Source organism: Coffea eugenioides, chromosome 8, assembly GCF_003713205.1.
Source record: "Coffea eugenioides isolate CCC68of chromosome 8, Ceug_1.0, whole genome shotgun sequence".
NCBI lineage: Eukaryota > Viridiplantae > Streptophyta > Magnoliopsida > Gentianales > Rubiaceae > Coffea > Coffea eugenioides.
The window spans coordinates 17,350,901-17,369,632 of NC_040042.1; positions in this window are offsets into that span (position 1 = coordinate 17,350,901).

Below are 18,732 nucleotides of genomic sequence, written 5' to 3' on the forward strand. Positions count from 1 at the left end.
CTCATTTAATTGTTTATGGTCCGTTCTCTCACTTGTCAAGTGTTTTTGATCTAGCGAAAAGCTATAATTGCAATCCTTGAAAAAATTTGAGTTTTGGGTATAAATTCTTTGAAATTCTATAATTTTTTGTGTTTTTCACAAGCATCAATCAAAGGATAGATTTTTTAATCAAATATTTGATCTAGAATATGTTTTTTTGTATTGCAATGACATACTACATTGCTAAAAAACAAAATGTGAGAAAACAATGAAGTAAATTTTTTTAAGTGGGTCAAAAATAGATTTTGAGTGGTCCACTCCCATATGAGACTATACCCATTTACAACTCCTACATTTTGAACTATACACTATATGGGTATATATGTGTGAGCCCAATTATAATACTATCCAAACTCATATGGATCATCTATTTTGATAGCTCTGCCTCCATCTCACAGCTACAACTCCTCCTTTGCCTAGATCGCCATCCCCCAACCGCATAGTTCTATTTTTCCATTCCTTTCATTGTTCATGATCTATTTTCTCATTTGTTAATTGTTGTTCGTCAAATAAAAAGCTAGAACTATAGCCCTCGAGCAAAATTAAGGTTTTGGGTGTAAATTTTGTGAAATTACAACATTTTTGGTGTTTCTCACAAACATCCATCAAAAGATAGTTTTTCAATCAAATATTGGCTCTAAAAGTTTTTCTAAAACATTCCTAAGGACAACCATCTAAATACATCTCTATCGATTTAAATTTATGTATTAATTTTCTTTTAAATGCACTTTTTGATGTATATGTGTTGTATGAAAAATTATCCCAATGCTTGCACAATATCAATATAGAATTTATTCTAAGTGCAAGTAAACTGTCAAAACTATAATTTATATACTCCATAGTTAATGTTAAAGTTTAAAGTCCAATATTAAACATATAGAACATTTGAAAGAAAACCTATTGAATAAAGTTCAATATTAAAAATATAAATCTTAGAAAAAACAAACCTACTAATGTGCCCTAAGCTCACTAAATATCAAAATTCAAAAAATTGAAGAAAACAAATTTCATTAATGAGCTTCTACTAGTGTTACTGGCTATCATTATTCACCACTAAAACTTAAGCAAAATCACTGCCTTATCCAATTTCCACTCTCATATTCTTACTCCTGTAAGGAAAATAAATTTGATGGTATGAGTTAGAAACCCAGTGAGGTTTCAAGAAAACAGGCAAATAAAATTGCACGCATGATACCATTCACAAGATATCAAGAAACAAGTCATGCTCGAGTTGATCGTGGCATAAGGTATAGTAAGGCAGGTAACCAGATAGATCATGCAATAATGTACAGTAAAGAACACATTCATATCAAAAGATATAGTCTGCTCTCAGGAGCGGATTCCACAGTAGCTTATTCGGGGTCTGTTGACTCTCTGTCAACCATGGAATTATAATGTCCGTAGATCACCACTAAACGTCAATCTCTGTCCACCGAACATCCGTCTAGCAGGCCCGAACATTAAACAATTACTCATGGTTTGTCAATCTCCTTGACCAAGCCCTTTACTGGCTCAATTCAACCAACTAGCCATGGGGTTGGATTTATAGCCTCAAATATTCAAGTATTCATGATCTAGCTTAAAGCCCTAAGTATTCAGAATCAAGCATTCATGAGTGGAGTCACTGGTTGTCATCTAACGCTCACACAGGTAATGATTGGAGTCGTTAGCTGTCACCTAACGCTCCGTATTAGAGATGTCACGAGTTCAAGTCAGGAGTAAACAGATTAGGAAATTCTTCCTTTACCCAAGATTGTCCAACTTATCCGACTGCTCTAAGGCTGGTCTCAAACAAGAGGTCCAACGAGGGCTTAGTTCAGCCGTTACCAACCTACATTCACGCATATGCATGAGTAACCCACGTTTCAACTTACCCGACGTCTCAGATAAAGGTCCAAGAGCCAGTTCAGCCGCTGCAAGAAGAGATACAGCCAGCCTACATTCATGCACATACACATGCAAGTCCGTATGCAAGATCAATTATTTCAAATTTACAGAGGTCGAGTGCACATAAAGACATACTCGTCTGGACAATATCAAGTCACAAGTAAGCTCAGCATGTCATGTTTTCAAGCATATCAAGTATATCAAGTCAAGTTACATGTCACATGTAAAGCAAGTTACTTGTACATGCATAAACAAGATATCAAGAGTTTAGTCATGTTAGGTCAAGTGCGATAAAGTACACACTCGCCTATGAAGTGACAAATCCAGTGCCTAGCAATTTCTAGCAACAATGAGCACGGACCATACAGTTGGAACACTCACCACGGCAACAAAGCTTAAGTGTTCAGCTCGGGAGCAACTTCGGCCTCACTTCCAAGTCAAGTAATTAAAGTACAATAAGATGCACTACTCCAAGCCACAACATTTAAACGAAACTACGTCCAATTCCAACTAAGAAACCTCACCCCAAATCACATGATTTCTAGTTCAATTCAAGGGGAAAACATCCATGTATACGTTAGGTCAATGATTCAAGGAAATGATAGTGCAAAACGTTTCTCATTTTCATCCACCAAGCTGAGTTTAAAAATTGCTCAAATCAATTTTTCCTTAAGCTGGAAATTTATCGCTTGGAACATGAAACATGTAAAAGCGAGGTTTTCACCTCTCAAAACCTATCATTTTTCTACTCCAATTCACTACTCATACCAAGGTTAATGTCTAATCATGTGTTTAGGGCATTAACAAGATGATTTCACCACACAAAACCAAGTGTAAAGCTAAACAAAATCACTCTCTCTTTCGGTCAGCCTTGAGCAGAATTCCAGCCATGAAAACAGTGAAAGAAATGGAGTTTAAACCACTTAAAGTCCATGATTTTGGTTCAATTCCAACACATACTTGTAGTTTAAAGTCTTATAGAGTGTTTTGACAAATTGAGCTTAAAATCATCATGAAAATTTAGCAATCAAGGCTGGTATTGTAGCCCTTGAATTTCAGCCAGCAGCAGCAAAATTTTCTAGGTTTTTCTTCAACATTCATCCAACAAATTTCCTTATTTTTCAACCAAACATACATAGCAACTCCATAAGGTTTCATCACCACATAACAATAGATATATATAAGCCAAAATCTCAACAAGAGAATCATCATAATCACATATGCATCCAAACCCTAAAGCTAAAATATAAAGGTCAAGGATAATCAACTTGAGAAACTACCAAGATTTACCACAAAGTCTTGTCTTTAATCCAACAATCCAACTTGTTTTCAACATAAAGTAAAGAAACAAGGATGATCTAGCATTTTACCTATTTTTCTTTCCAACCTAGATAGAACTCAAGCTAATCCACCAAATCTTCTTCCTTTCCAAGTTTAAACCAAGGTTGATGGAAAACCCCAAGTTATCTCCTTCCTTTTCCCTCAAAATCCAAGCAAGATTGAAGCTAGTTTGGATGAAGTTTTCTTCCATTTTTCTTCCCTGAAATTCGGCCCTCTCTTTCTCTCCTTCTCTTGTGGTTTGTTTGTTATGTTCTAAGACAAGAAATGGAAGAAAATGGTAAGAAAAGCTTGGTCAAAAAGTCTTAAGAAATAAGACTTGGTTCCTATAGTGACACATGCCACACTCTAGTTGTTTTAGCTCTCAAATATCCCAACTCTTTCTTATTGCATTAAACTCCCTCTTTTTTTTTTCCAAAAGTTCCTTTCACACCCCACCAAAAGGAAAAATCTCAACTTCTCTCCCACAGGTGCCAACAACAAATTCCAGCAAGCATCATTCCTTTGGAAAAATCATAAATTGAGTTATAAATGTCAAAAACTTATAAAACTTGGCCCGTTCAAAACTAGACTTGAAATACTAACAATTTTTAGAAGACACCTCAAAGAGATTCAATTCATAAATTGGCCCAAATTGAGCCATAAGCTACTACAACATTCCAGTTTTTACTTGTACAGGGCAGAATTTTCAGTCAACTTTGCCGATTTTTTGGTATTTATAGAAATTGAACCAAACTCTGAATTTTATACCATAGGAAGTACTATGAGTCTGTTTTCAAATGCAATAAATGGGACTCAATTCCGACCCTTCTATACTAAGTTATGGCCAATTTCACAAAACTGCGCCAAGCCTCCTGCAGAAATTTTCAGCAAGCAAAAGAATGTTTTTCCAAACTCTCCTCTAGCCAAACTCCCCAACTTTCTTTTACATTCACATAACAAATCCATAAATTAAACTAACCAACATGTTATAAGGCATATAGTGTCAATTTCCAACAAAGAAATTGCCTACAAAACCAACTTTGTCGAGGTTGGAAATTTTTGCCCTAAGCTGGAAATGTGAGGACCCGAATTTTTTTAATTTTTCTTACTTTTATTTTATTTTATTGGCTTATTTAACTATTTATTTATCCATTTACTTTGAATAACTTATTTCGCTCATTTTAAATCCATTTGCATGGAACAATGTCTCATTTACATTCTTAAAACATTTCGTTAGCAAATTTAATTTTTCTGCGACTCGTTTAGCGAGAAATAGCGAATGCACATTTTTCGAGGCAAATTCGGTCCGAGAGAGCAATAATCTTGGAGAATTAAGAATGATCATTGGTAGACTAAGAAAAGTTAATGGAGGGATTAGAGGTGAATGAGTTATATTAAGCTCAATTAGGAGCACTAATTGCTCACTAATCGATTATTGACTTTTGGGTATCAAAAACACCTTTATGTCATTCTTCTTGTCACTCAATCAAATCACCCAACTATCACCCAAAACCTTTCTTCTTCTCCTCTCCTTGGCCGCCTCCCCCTCCACCATTTTCCCACAAAATTTCAGCTAGCTTTCTTCCATTATTGCTCCAAGAAAACTCTCTAAATTTGCTTCTATTCTTGGTTCTTCATACAAGCTTGGAAGGTGACTTGAACAAGGAAGAAACTTTGGTGATTTAAGAGCATATATACTAGTGCTTGGTCTTCACTCTTGGAAGCAAGGTAATCATCCAAAAACCCTCATCTTTTCCTCTCAACTATTAGTATTTATTTAGTTATAGTTAGTTAGTTGTTGGGTTGTTGATGGGTTCACAAGAACCTTGACATTAGGTAGAGGACTTGAGGTGACTTTATAAGTAGTGGCCTTGAGGATTATTGTGTGTTTACTTGCTTGTTTGATGTTTATTTTGAGAAATTATGGCATAGTTTTAGTGGAAAGTTGGAAAAGAAAACTAGAAGCATGGTTGATGCATGCTGTCCGAATTTTGGCTTGTTGAAACCCTCATGTTAATTTCGAATTTTGATGTTATTTTGGTGCTATAATGTTTGTTATATGATGGTATTCATGTGTGTTAAATATCTCCCAAAAAGCTTTTCAATTGGTTGAGTTAAAGTAGGGTTTATGTGAGGATGAAATCTGGAAAAGTTTTTGACCAGGAGCACCGACCAGTGTTCACGTTTTGGGTCATAAATTTTTGTTTGGGAGTTGAAATCAAGTGCCGTTTGTGGCATCCAAAACTAGACTTCGAGATCTTTCCGTTGGTATAAAATACACCTCCAAATTTGTTTCCTATGAGCCGTAGTGAACCGGCAAATATGACTGAATTTCCTCATTGCTTTCATCCGAGAAACAGTCATAGCTGCAGTTTGTAGCTTAATTTTACCTATTTTGCAAAACGAATTTTAAGATAGTTCCTTCTAGTGATTTTTATAATTTTGAACCTAGTTTTCAACGCCACAAACCATGATAAATTTTAAGTTGTGTAGCTTTAGTTATGACCAGATTTTGAAACACTGTCAAGCCTCCAAAACTGGAAATTTCATGCAACAAGTTCCAAACTTTAGTTTTCTTAAAACTATTGTATATTGATGTAGAAAGGTCTGAATTGGGTTTTGTTAGTTGCATTTGAAACTAGATTTGGAATTCTATTAGTGGTATAAATTTCAAGGGTTGATTCCATTTCTACGAGGTTTGCCAAATTTCCAAACTTTGCTGAAATTGCAAGCCTGTTTTGCCCTATCCTGTCTCGAACAATGACTTTGAGCTAAAATTTGAATGATTTCGAATTAGAGTCTAAGAAAAGTGTCTTCAGAGAGTTTTAGTGCATTTAGTCTAATTTCCAACGATATAAATTTTCCAATTTTTGGACTTCCGGAACTCGAGATACGATTTTTCCAAATAGTGTCGCACCAAGCTGGAAATTTTCTGATTTTAAACAAAGTACTCTCTTAAGCACTCTTAACCTTCCTTTGAGGTTGTTGGTCCGTTTTAGGACTAATTTCATGGTTGGACACAAGGTTCCTTTAGAACTTTAAACCTTCATTTGAATCTTGGTTTCAAAGGATTAAACTTCCCTTAATGTGTTTCTTGGTTGTTAACTTCCTTGGTTAATGGCATCCCTATTCTTATGCCCTCGATTTCCATGAATTTGAATTTCAAAAGGAGAGCGTTTTAACTAGAGTAATTCTTGGTGAATTTCACTAGTTTTATACTCGAAACTTGGAACCTTGTCTTTTATATTTACTATGAAAATGAGTGGAGTTTTGGATGAGTTTTAACTCCATTAGTTTGGATAATGTGAATGTTTCTTATATTCTTAAAACTTGGGCGTAAGACTAGAAGTTTTGAGAGATGAAAACCATTCTCCCTTTTCTCGATTTTCATGCCAAAAGTATATATAATACTTTCTTTTGGAATTGAGATTACTTGTCACGACTTGAATAAAAATTGACCTTCGAGTTCTTTTTCAACATTATTTCAATGATGCAGTGAGAAAAGCTCTTTTAACTCGACTTGACTTGTGACCTTGAGGGTGGGTAGCAAGAAAATATTTTTCTTTCTAACCTTGGTTGAGTACATAGATAATCATGATTGTACATGTTTCAAGTGGTCACGAGGACGCCGAAAAGGGCTCATCTGACTCTCGCTTTGCTCTTGTTTTGCCTTGACTTTTGGTGAGTGTCAAGTGCATATTCGATGTTAATATGATTAAATTGAGATTTGTATAAGTACTATATGATACGTGAATTTACCGAGATGAAGGTGTATTTTACCGCCCTCGTCCTCTCTCTCTCTCTCTCTCCTGATTACATGATACTTATTAAATGAATATATATGACTTGCACTTGTACATAAACATGTTTTAAGTCGTGAGTACTGAGCAACTAGAAGTTTCACGTCCTATTCGGGTGGGAGGTACCGCTTATCCTGACTTAGTGCTGTGATCGACTCTAAGTCGATTGAAGCGTTGTCTCATCGACCCTTATACTTGTGGGAATGCCCCAACCCATTGGCTAACCTTGTAACTCGAGCCAGCAAGGGCTTGGTCGAGAAGCTTGGTGAACCTTGGGAAATTTTATAGGTTGATCTTTTGAGATCTCGCTTGGCATACTCGAATAGTATCGCCCCTTTATACATGTTTGGTTCCGGATCCGAGCGGGTTTTATGTTGGATGGAGGAAGTAAGTGGAGCACTACGGTCATGTTACTACTTAGGTTGATGGAGGGTCAACCCCGATGGCTCAAATTGATCGAGACATGGGAATAGCTTTTGAGATCTCCTGTATCCTCCTTGTGTGTTAAATCCTACTTGTGCACTTAAATGAAATGTCATGTTTAAAGTTGCTTTTAAACATGCTATTCGATTAATTGGTTCTACGTGCTTACTTGTTTACTTGTTTTCTTGGCCTCACTGAGCGTTAGCTCATCCCTTTAAGTTTGTTCTTCCTTAACAAGCTTTGGAGGTGGAAATTGGAGATCCTAGACTAGCGACTTTGGTTGAAACTAGTATACTTTTGTATGTTATTGGAAACCATTAAAGTGTAAATTTTGTATACTTGGGTTTTGTGGTTTGTAATCATAAATGGTATACTTGGGAGTTTCGAGCTTGTATATTTGAAGTACTTCTTAATTAAGTCGATGGTTAATTTGTAATCCTATATTAAACTTAAATGAGTGCATGAATCCTGACGAGAGTTGGGCAGGCGTTCCGCTGATACCCTAGGATTTGCCCTAGGGAGAGGTGGGGGTGTCACAGGAAATTACAACCACAAGTTGAAAATTCCTATAATGAAGCTAAAAGAGTATACGAAAGTTGGAAAATCCACATGACAATACTAATAGGTCATAGCAAAGCTAGAATTAGCATATCAAAGCTACAATTCCTCAACCAAAGCTGGAAATTTCAATTTACTACACAAACTATGAACTTTTCCATAGAATCTACCATAATCAAGTCTTAAATCTACTCAAGTGCAAGATAAAGAGAAAAGATGGTTTCTAGACATAAATACCTTCAAACCCTAGGAAGAAATGCAACCAAGAACTTCCTTTTTCCCCAAATCTCTCCACAAGAGCCTTTCTTCTTTCCTTGTTACAACTTTTTATGGATTGAAGTAAGATTCTAGGATAAATTTGTCAAGGATTCAAACAAGGGACCAAGTTGATATTTTGGAGTTTTTCCCTCTCTTTTCTTGCTTAGAGGTTTTGCAAAGAGTAGGAAGAAATGAAGGAAATTTTGACCAAGCTTCCAAGAGAAAGTTCAAGAGAAGTCTTGGTCAAGGTTCCATGGATGAGTGACACTTGGCAAGGCAATGATTAGTGTCTAATTAATGACCCAATTATCTTGGTTAGATAAGAAGAAAACTTGGTTTTAGTCAAAGTTAAGATTTTATGGTTCTATGACAAATGGTAAACCAAGAGCTAATCCTTATCTAATTATCTTCCAAGCACTAAAATATTTAACCAACCTCTAATTATTTTTTAACACCTTATAAATAATATCTCTTTGCATTCAACTCCTCCTAATCTTCCAAATTTATCACATACACCTCACTAGTGGGTCCCACTTTCATAAATACACTAACTTATAGAAGACAAATAATAAAATCTTGACTCACTTATAAAGTATCCAAGAAATTAAGGCAAATAAAGTAAAGTAAAAGAAAATATATCCAAGAAAATAAAATACAATATCAAATAAGTTTTCGGATCCTCACACTCTCTCTCCCTTAAAAAAATTTCATCCTCGAAATTCTAACCTTTGCTCGTACAAAACTTGATCCTATAGGATTTCCTTCAATTCCCAAGCGGCTTTCTCTCACTCATAGTGCTATCACAACTTGATTAGTGGGAAAATCTTACCGACGTAAAGGCTAAACTGACATGCTAAGGAAGTTCAACAAAAACATCAAAATATACAAGGTGATATGAATTTAAGAATTCGATGAAAAAGAGAAATCGTAACTACGAAACTTGGTTACTACTCTTGCTAGATTGTGAAATAAAATACTATGCATTGACAAATAGTCTCCAAAGTACATTTCCTCTTATGTCTACAATTAAATCACTCCTCTCATGTCTACAATTAAATCACTAGACATGTACTAGCCTCTTTGATCGCACTTCCTTCAATAGATACAACTTACTACGTAAGATGTTCACCGCGTATTTTCCCACAGACACAATTATTTTAGGTAAAACATTACTAATTTTTTACGTATCCATTCATTCTTTTCTTCCTCCCTCTATCCTTCGTAGCAAGTTCTCTTTTCACTAGTCTTTTTATGTTTTCCTTTAGTATTGCGAGAGCTTCCTTCACTCCTTTTTAAGTTGAGTACAAGGAATGTCGTGAAATGCAACTTAAATAGTGGAATGCACCAATTCAAACTTATTTCGCACCTTCTCCGGTATCCCTTCGTATTTCTTTTTCAGTCTCATGTTCTTGTCTAGTCAATCAGTTTTCTCCATATACTCTTGTTTCCATTGTCCTTCCTAGTGTGCAATTCATTTCTTTTGGCACTTTACCTCCTTTCGATGAATCTCTATTTCCTCATGTGAACCTTCCAAATTCTTCGTATCACAGATTCACTTAAACTCAAATGAGTGCCTGCCAGAAAATCAAAGTATCCAAAGGAGAAACTAATCACGAATCACAACTCTAACCAGATGCCTCTTACGTTCATTGATTCCAAGTTATCCATAAAAACTCATCTTTGCTTCTCTTAAATCAGTTAGGTGAGAAATTTGAACACAAGTAGGGTATGACCTCAAGTTACAATACCACTTACTCCTATTTTGGGTCATTAGATCTCAAATTCCACACTATACTTGTCTTTAATAGGTTTGCTCAAGAAGAATCTAAAATCTTTTCTCCCCAATAGTGCCTTTTACTATCGTCAATTAGGGTGGTCATTCTAAGTTTGCCAAAAGGCAGTATACAAGATTAAAATCCAAACCCCTTTTCCCTAAAACTTATATACCTAATCCAAAACTTTCAATCTCAGAGGGATAAGAATCAAGTAAGCAAATAGGCAAGGGTAGTCAATCTAAGGCCAAAACTTATCACGGGAGAAATGCATGTGTAGTTGTAATTATATTGTATCAAAAGCAAGTAAACACAAAATAAGGCCACACATTCATTGGAGCAATTTAACAGGTCTGCAGTGCTCATACCTTAAACTTTTACAACAATCATCAAATTTCAAATCCAACTTCCATATATAGAAACCCTAGCCAGACATTTACGAGACTAGTCTATGATAGTACTTATTGATCCACTCTCCTTGATTGGTTTAATTCCTAGATCAAATAGTAGAATCTTCCGCATCTTGACTTGTGCCATCAACATTTACCTCAAATTCAATTAAAACATCGACTCTCGTCCTAATGCTCTTAACTCTTTAGTACTCAGGTACAGGAATCCAAAATCAGATAATTCACAACTAGAGCCAGCCGGTCCCAAGAGTAAATCACCTACATTTGAGATTCCTACCTAGCATACATACCTATCTTCTCCAAGTATCATAATGAAGGTTTTATTGTGAGAACCCGTAAAACCCTAATATTTTTCCTAGGGTTTATTTTCCCTTAATTGCATGTTTTCCGCATTTTCTGGCTTAGAAATATTTTCTTAGTGGATTTTATGAGCGATTATAGTTTTAAGATGATTTTTCTAGCATTGGTGAATTTTTAGAAAATTAAGAGTAAATAGTGGACGTGGGACCCACTAGTGCGAAAAGTTCGGAAAAAAATTCGGCCAATAAGGTTAAGTTTCGGATACTGTGAAAATTTTATCGAGTGTTAAGTGATAAGTAGAATGGGTGATGTGATTGATGTGAGAGAGAAAAGAAAGATAAGAATGCATTTATGGAGGTGACAAGTGTCACCTCCTCATTGGATGAACTTTAAGAGCACTATTCACAATTTTGACTTTTTTTGACCAAAGGATTAAATATCCCAAAATTCACCAAAAATCACCATTTTCTTCCTTGTGTTGGCCGGCCCTCTCTCTCTCAAAGAAGAAGAAGATTTTCCAACTTCCAAGCTTCCATAAGCTTCAATCTTCCATCACCAAAGGCTTAGACTAGATTCTAATCCATAAAAACTTTGCTTCTAGTGATAGTAAGTGTGTTGGTGAACTTTGTTTGAAGAGCAAAGGTGTTCAACAACCTCCTCTCTCTTGTTTCTTGGTAAGTGAAGCTTGAACACCCTCTTACACCTTATGAAGCTTAAATTATGCTTATTAGTGAGTGAAGTGCTGAAATTTCTGGTTTTATCTTGGTTTGAAGTGATTTGGTGAAGTTTTCTATTTTCTTGGGAATTTTTCTGGTTTCATATGAAATGAATGTTGTGGCCATCTTGGATGATTGGCAATGGACTATAATGGCTCTAGTGGATGTGAAATGTGGACAAATGCAACTAATTTTGGATTTGGATGGAATATTGGAAAGTTAGGGTTTGAAAATCCCCAATTCTGTCCGGTTTTAGATCACTAGGTTAGAGGCCGAATTAGACTTTGCTCAAAACATGAAAGTTGTAGGTATTGATGTGATGGAGATGCCTGTAAAATTTCAGGTCATTTGGATTAATGTAGAATGAGTTATGACGAAATTACTGTAGCTGTTCTGCTTTGAGCAGAATGCGAAAACTGCGATAGTAATTGGCCATTTTGACTGGAATTGGTTTGGATTTTGGAGTTGGTGTCTTCTGATGAAATGTAGCTGAGTGTCTTAGCTAACATATGCCTTTGGAATTTCGGCATTTGGACTTGTAAGGACTGAGATATACCGATTACAGTTTTTTGTGTTTTGCGAACCTGTTTTAGGAATTCTGGGCTAGTATTTGGCATATTTGACCTAGTTGTGTTACGAACTGGATTGAGTGCCTTCTACATTGTTGTAGCCCTGTTTCATAGCTTCGAAACGGTGGGTCTTACACCCCCAACCGATAACCGTAGTGAAATTGACGCCATTACCGCATTCTAAGCTCAAACACGGTTTTTCTATCGAGGCTTAAGTTAAGGCCATATATAAATTTCTGGTTTGCTATCATGCCTACTTATGCATGTGAAACCCTATTGGGGGTTGTGTTTAGCATTGTTTGATGACTCGTTCTCGAGTTTCATTGCATTTGTTGTGTGATTCTAGGGCGTGACGGTAGCTCACGGCGTCTTGGTGATCACGGTGTATGAAACACCATTTTCTCACTTGGTGAGTATACTACTCACTAAATGGTTACTATGTGGCTTTGCTAAATGTTTATGTGATGCCTTGAAGGCTTACTTGCATATTGGAATTGATTAAGGTGAGGGTGTACTTGACCGCCCTCACCTCTTTTGATATTGTCACTGAATGGCTACCGTTTTATTGCATTACTGAACTGGATATACTGGTTGGTGAATTCCATTTTATGGAAACTGATTTGGTGTTGTTTGGACGATGTCCAACGACCTTATTGTATTACTGAGCTCAACCCCGTTTGGTAGTCAATTGGATCGAGCCGGCGAGGGCTTGGTCGTGAAGATTGAATTGCCACGGGGACTGTACTGGGGAACCTTGTGGTAATGAGACCCTTGGTTCCGGTAAACTCGAGTATTACCAAAAACTACTGAATTGGAGTGCGGGCCCGGTTGGGGTATGTTGGGTGGAAGGAATGGAAGTAAAGAGTTGTCTACGGTTTGGTATTTTAACATTGACGGAGAGTCAATGAGATTGGTTCAAGATTGCAAGCGTGGAAATGGGCTCTTGAGAGCCGACCGTATCCTTTTACCATTTTGCTTCATTGCTTATTTGTACACTTTAAGTGAAGGTTCATTCTTATATGACTTTGGTTGCTTATTGGGTGGCATACCACTGGGCTTTGGCTCATTCCGTGTTATTTGTTTTCCTTACAGGCAAATGAATTCTTTTGGAAAAGGTTGTGACAAGTTGAGCTCATGTATATGTATTTTGATTAGCTCCTTGAGGGTGAAAACCCTAAGTGCTTTGATTGCACCAATGTTTGGGGTAAATGGCTATTGTATATGTATGAACGAAATGGATACTTTGGTAGGCCGTTGGGCTTGTAAATGTTGGTTTCCATTGTATATATATGTTTGGTAAATGTTTGGATGGATTTCGGATCACCACGGCTTTCAAACGGAAAAGGGAAAAAAATTTGACCGAAGGTCACTGGCCTGAATCCGGCCAGGAATCCGGCCAGAAACTGGCCGGATTGAAGGCCGGATTGCCTGTGAAAATTTGAAAATCCGGCCAGTTGCTCACTGGCCGGTATCCGGCCAGACAATCCGGCCGGAATCTTGGCCGGATTGCCGGCCGGATTGAGTGGAACTTTTGAAAAAAAATTCGAGATGCTCACTGGACAGTATCCGGCCAAGAATCCGGCCGCTAATCCGGCCAGATTCCGGCCGGATTTTGACGTGGCCTGCACTATTCATCTTCGGCGCAAATTTTCTTTTTTTTTATTTTGTGTTTTCTGACTTGTTTGCGTGCATTGGTGTGTTCCGGAACGTTATAGAACGACGTTAACTGTACCGTAGTCCTGGCGAGAGCTGGGCAGGCAGTCCGCTAACCCCTTTGGTTCGCCTTAGGGGAAGGTGGGGCTGTCACAGGTGGTATCAGAGCCTAGGTTTGAATTAGCCTGGGTGTTATCGGACTGTTTGACTTACGGATTGTTGCTTTTGGCTTTAAGCTTATTTTGATAACTACATGTTCTTGTGATGTAGGATGGCCGAACAGGGTGACACTAGTGCTAGTCCTTCGGGGGCTAGACCTCGTAAAGTACACCCCGTGATTCCCTATCAGATACGGCCGGGAGGGGCCGTCATTCGTTGGAGCCCGTCGAACCGTCTTCGACGGTGCCCGTGTAAAGAGAGATATGCTTATCCGAACACTCTCGTGTTTGCGCTGGATAAAGAGCGCAAGGGGTTGGCAAGAGAGAATGCTCGACTGGAGGTCGATGCTATTCAAGATAGGGCGACTAAGGATAAGCAAGCGGCGCGTATAAAAGAGTTAGAATATGACGTGCTTGAGGCTGAGGATCGAGTGGACGACCTTTGTGCTCAATTAAAGGAGGCACGAGAGCGAGAGCTGAAGCGAGCTCGCAAGGTCAGGGGTCGCGCTGAGGCGATCCTTAATTTGTGTGACGACGGCCTGGAAGAGTGTAGTGATGAGGCTTCGTGTGCGGAGGCCGACCCTGGGGAGGAGTCTACCCCATCGCCTGGGTCCCAGACCCCAGCGACTGATTAGGCCTTGATCTTAGGGCACCTTTTGGATAGTGGTGGTTTTGAATGTACATAGGGATAGGGATAGAGCCTTAGCTAACCGTTTTGGATGTAGAGTTGGCTACGTGTAAATCTCTTTTGATAGGCCTATCCTCAGGTGGATCTTTGTGTACGTACGTGCTTTGGCCGTACTTGACTGACTGCTTGTATATATGTTTGGCTTGTATATATGTGTGCTTGTGATCTTGTTTGAAATGCATTGCTATGTGTTAAGTGAAAGTTTATTTGTTACTTACATGCTTTGTTACTGCTTTGGTTTAGTAATCTTGCCTAGACCAAGTATACCTTATGGAAGGAACACGAAGTGGTCGGGGACGTGGGCGCGGTAGGCAACCCACACCGGTTAGGGAAACTGGGGAAGCTTCTACTGGCCCAATTCCTGAACCCCAAATAGATCCCAATGCTCAAATCGCTGCTGCTATGCAGCAAATGACCAACCTACTTGCACAAGTAGTGCAACAACAAGGCCAGAACCCAAACCCTAACCCTGGAAACCCCGGAAACCCTGGCCATTATAATGAGAGCGAAGATAGAGCTCTGGAACGTTTCCAAAAGTTTTCCCCGCCAAAGTTTATTGGGGGACCCGACCCTGACATCGCCGAGAAGTGGCTGGAGAAAATGGTTGATATATTCGCGGCCCTACACTATCCGGACGAGCGGCAGGTCACTTTTGCCGTGTTTCAACTAGAGGGTGCGGCCCGTTCCTGGTGGAACGTCATTAGGCAAAAATGGGAACGGGAGCAGACACCGAGGACTTGGGTGAACTTCATCCGAGAATTTAATGCCAAGTTTTTCCCTCCTCTAGTCCAGGAGAGGAAGGAGGACGAGTTTATCCGGCTCCGGCAAGGGGCTCAGACAGTGGCGGAGTACGAGAGCCAGTTTACCCGCCTGTCCAAATTCGCGCCTGAGCTAATCATAACTGAGCAACGACGGGTTAGGCGCTTCATTCAGGGTTTGAACGTCGAGATCCAGAAAGACCTCGCGGCGGCTCAAATCGCTACGTTTAGCGAGGCTATGGAAAAAGCTCAACGGGTTGAGAGTGCACGGCTTCAGGTCCGAAACTTCCAGGCTAAGAAGCGTGGTTTTCCTGGGAGTACGTCCGGACAAGGTGAGAAGAGCACTCCGTCTAAGTTTGGACGAGGCACGGGAGGTGGTCGACAATCTGGATCAGGCAGAGGGACTCCGTTTAGGGGTGGCCAAGCTGGGCGAGGACAAAGGGGAAATACTCAGGGTGGCTCGGCTTCGGCACCTCGTGGTCCCTGTGGGCACTGTGGAAAGACAAACCACACCGAGGACAATTGCTGGAGGAAACTGGGGAAATGTCTGCGGTGTGGAAGTGCGGACCATCAGCTGGCTACATGTCCGGTCCTGAAACAAGATGGAAAGGGGAGTCAGCTACCGCCGAGGACTAATACTGGACCAGCCAAAGGAGACGGATCCAAACCTAAGGTGCCAGCTAGGGTTTATTCCTTAGAGCCCCATCAGGTCCCAGATTCTTCCGAGGTGGTGGAAGGTACGATCCCTATTTTCCACCGCTTTGCCAAAGTTTTAATTGATCCTGGTGCCACTCATTCGTTTGTTAACCCTGATTTCATGTGTGGCATCGATATAAAACCTGCTAGCTTACCATATGCCTTAGAGGTTAGTACACCTACGGGGAATCAACGTTTGGTGACTAGTATGATCTATAGGGATTGCGACGTATGGGTAGGTGAAAGGAGGTTTTTCGGGGACTTGATTAGCTTATCCATTAAGGGGTACGATGTGATTTTGGGTATGGACTGGTTAGCCAAATATAACGCCCAACTGGATTGTAAAACGAAAATAGTAGAATTTCGCATTCCTGGCGAGGCAACCTTAAGGTTAGATATAAGGGGTAGGTTAGCCTCATCTGCTCTCATTTCGGGCATTCGAGCTAGGAAATTGATAAGTAGAGGGGCACAGGGATATTTGGCCTTTCTAATTAATACCCCTACGGATAAGTTAAAGGTAGAAGATGTAGCCATAGTGAGGGACTTTCCGGATGTTTTCCCTGATGAGTTAGTGGCTTTACCTCCGGAAAGAGAGATAGAATTCCGAATAGATCTTTTACCTGGAACCGCACCTATCTCAAAAACCCCTTACCGAATGGCGCCGGCAGAACTTAAGGAGCTTAAGTTGCAACTGCAAGACCTTTTGGAGCGGGGATTCATTCAGGAGAGTGAGTCTCCTTGGGGAGCTCCGGTTTTATTTGTGAAGAAGAAGGACGGTACGTTGAGGATGTGTATTGACTATAGGGGGCTGAACAACGTTACGATCAAGAATAAGTATCCATTGCCCCACATCGACGAGTTGTTTGACCAACTGCAAGGAGCAGTGGTCTTCTCGAAGTTGGACCTCCGACAGGGGTACTACCAGTTGTTGATCAGGAAGGAGGACATTCCGAAAACTGCTTTCAACTCGAGATACGGGCATTACGAGTTTGCCGTTATGCCCTTTGGACTGACTAATGCTCCCGCCGCCTTCATGGACTTAATGCATAGGGTTTTCAAACCCTATCTAGACCGATTTGTCGTTGTGTTCATTGATGATATTTTGGTCTACTCTAAGACACGCGAGGAGCATGAGGAGCATTTGAGAATGGTATTGCAGACATTGAGGGAACATCAGCTGTATGCCAAGTTTAGTAAGTGCGAGTTCTGGTTGGAGAGAGTAGCGTTTCTAGGGCACGTGATCTCCCACGAGGGTATTTCGGTGGATCCAGCGAAGGTTGAGGCCGTGACAAATTGGAAAAGGCCAGAAACTCCCACGGAGATTCGCAGCTTTCTAGGGCTAGCTGGGTACTACCGACGGTTTATTAAAGATTTTTCCAAACTGGCAGGACCTTTAACTGACTTGACAAAGAAGCATGGCCAGTTTATCTGGAACGGCCGATGCGAAACAAGTTTTCAAGAATTAAAGAAAAGATTGACCATGGCTCCAGTACTGGTCTTGCCCAATGGAGTGGACGGGTTTGTAGTATATGCGGATGCGTCGCGAGAAGGACTGGGATGCGTTTTGATGCAGAACCGGAATGTGATTGCTTTCGCCTCTAGAAAATTGAAGCTTCACGAGCAGAACTACCCGACTCATGATCTAGAATTAGCCGCAGTGGTGTTTGCTCTGAAAAAGTGGAGGCATTACCTATACGGGGTGACCTTCGAAGTGTTTTCGGATCACAAAAGTCTTAGATATCTTTTCTCCCAGAAGGAATTAAACATGAGGCAACGAAGGTGGATGGAGTTCCTGGAAGATTACGACTGTACGATTAATTACCATCCGGGAAAGGCAAATGTGGTAGCAGATGCCTTGAGTCGTAAGGTGCAAGTAGCAGGGCTAATGATTAAGGAGTGGGGTTTGCTAGAATCCGTGTGCGAGTGGAAACCCTGTCTAGGGAGCCATAAGGTGATCTTTGGCAATATTAGGGTTACCTCCACTCTACTGGAACGTATTAAAGAGGCACAAAAAGAAGATTTGATGGTACAGAAATGGAGAGAGAAGGTGGAAAAAGGAGAAACAACGGACTTCAATTTGAGTCCTGAGGGTATTTTGAAGTATCGGAACCGAATAGTGGTACCGAAAGTGGAGTCGATGAAAATGGAGATTTTGGAGGAAGCTCATAGATCTAAGTACACAATCCATCCGGGTAGCAGCAAGATGTATCAAGACCTGAAAGGAACCTATTGGTGGGACAATATGAAGAAGGAAATCGCGCAATATGTACAAAAATGTCTCATTTGCCAGCAAGTGAAGGCAGAGCATCAAAAACCATCAGGTCTGTTACAACCCTTGGAGATACCCGAGTGGAAGTGGGAAAACATCACCATGGACTTCGTTTCAGGTTTACCGAGGACGCAAAGAGGACACGATGCCGTTTGGGTGATCGTTGATCGATTAACCAAGTCGGCCCATTTCTTGCCGGTGAACATGAAGTATTCAATGGACAAGTTGGCTCGACTATACATGGATGAGGTAGTAAGACTACACGGTGTACCTGTGAGTATTGTTTCCGATCGGGATCCACGATTTGTATCACGGTTTTGGCAGAAATTTCACGAAACCCTGGGGACGAAACTCAATTTGAGCACGACCTATCATCCTCAGACGGATGGCCAGTCAGAACGGATGATTCAGACTCTCGAGGACATGCTACGAACGTGCATTCTGGACTTTGGAGGCAA